Source organism: Colobus angolensis, unplaced genomic scaffold, assembly GCF_000951035.1.
Source record: "Colobus angolensis palliatus isolate OR3802 unplaced genomic scaffold, Cang.pa_1.0 Scaffold325, whole genome shotgun sequence".
Lineage (NCBI taxonomy): Eukaryota > Metazoa > Chordata > Mammalia > Primates > Cercopithecidae > Colobus > Colobus angolensis.
This window is the reverse complement of record NW_012116544.1, coordinates 220500-220849: the sequence shown is the minus strand read 5'-3', so window position 1 is coordinate 220849 and position 350 is coordinate 220500.

Here is a 350-nt window from a genome sequence, read left to right as displayed (position 1 = left end):
CTGAGACAGGAGAACGGCGTAAACCTGGGAGGCGGAGCTTGCAGTGAGCTGAGATCCGGCCACTGCACTCCAGCCTGAGCGACAGAGCTAGACTCTGTCTCAAAAAAAACTTTGTTTCATAGAATGAATTTGAGATAAGATTTTTTGAAGCCAAACCCAGCCATGGATTTGTACTATTAAACACCTTTGAGTCGGCAGAATTCCTTTCCTCTTGAGGTTTTAAGATAACTTGGGGTTCCTGGCCTGTGAGAAAACGATATTCTTTACTTACCACAGGTCAGAAACCCTGTACAAGGGCTGTGTACACAGAATATGAGGCCAGCTTCCAAGGGCTATCTTGGCTTCATAAG